The sequence below is a fragment of the Salmo salar genome, chromosome 08, assembly GCF_965601325.2.
Source record: "Salmo salar chromosome 08, fSalSal1, whole genome shotgun sequence".
Lineage (NCBI taxonomy): Eukaryota > Metazoa > Chordata > Actinopteri > Salmoniformes > Salmonidae > Salmo > Salmo salar.
Window position 1 is genome coordinate 18405824 of NC_138298.1, and position 674 is coordinate 18406497.

Genomic DNA, 674 nt, shown 5'->3' on the forward strand with positions numbered 1-674 from the left:
ACCTTTAAGATGCCAACACATCGTTAACAACTACTCAAGCTCAGGTCCTCAGATACACATTGATGTTGACTCGCAGAGAACACAACATATTCCCACAATGGCCCATTACCCTCAGTCAAGTTTTATTGAATACTAAATTCAATAAAATAATTTATTTTCTCTCACCCCTTCTTTCACTAAGAAGCGTTTTGACCTTCAAGAGGGTGGAGATAATTACCAATAGAGAATATGAACACGACTAACAGACATTTTACTTTTTTTTGTCGTTTAGCAGACACTCTTATCCAGAGCGACTTATAGTAGTGAATGCACACATTTCATACATTTTTTTCTCTGTACTGGTCCCCCGTGGGAATCGAACCCACAACCCTGGCGTTACAAACACCATGCTCTACCAACTGAGCCACATGGCTCAGTTGGTAGAGAGAACCAGTCGTACCCGTAGCGTGGATAGCAGGAGGTAGGAGCCAGGTCATATGTATTCATATTACCGTATAGATAATGAATATATTTCTCAGATGAGAGAGGACTCATTGGGCTAGTTGATAGACTACCACAGGGAACAGGAGCAGCAGGGAGTTGAGATAATTGCGTCAGAATGATGGTCACCCGCGACAATGGACGACTTTGTTCTTTCTTTAAAATGAGTAGGTTCACAGTGGTTCTGAACACTA

At 41.7% G+C, this 674-nt stretch overlaps 1 non-coding gene across 1 annotated transcript; it reads right to left on the bottom strand.

The window, feature by feature from the left end:
• Nucleotides 1-339: 339 nt before the first annotated feature.
• trnat-ugu (transfer RNA threonine (anticodon UGU)) lies at nucleotides 340-412 on the bottom strand. The gene has a single exon. It is a non-coding gene; the product is annotated as a tRNA-Thr (tRNA).
• Between the last annotated feature and the right edge of the window lie 262 nt (nucleotides 413-674).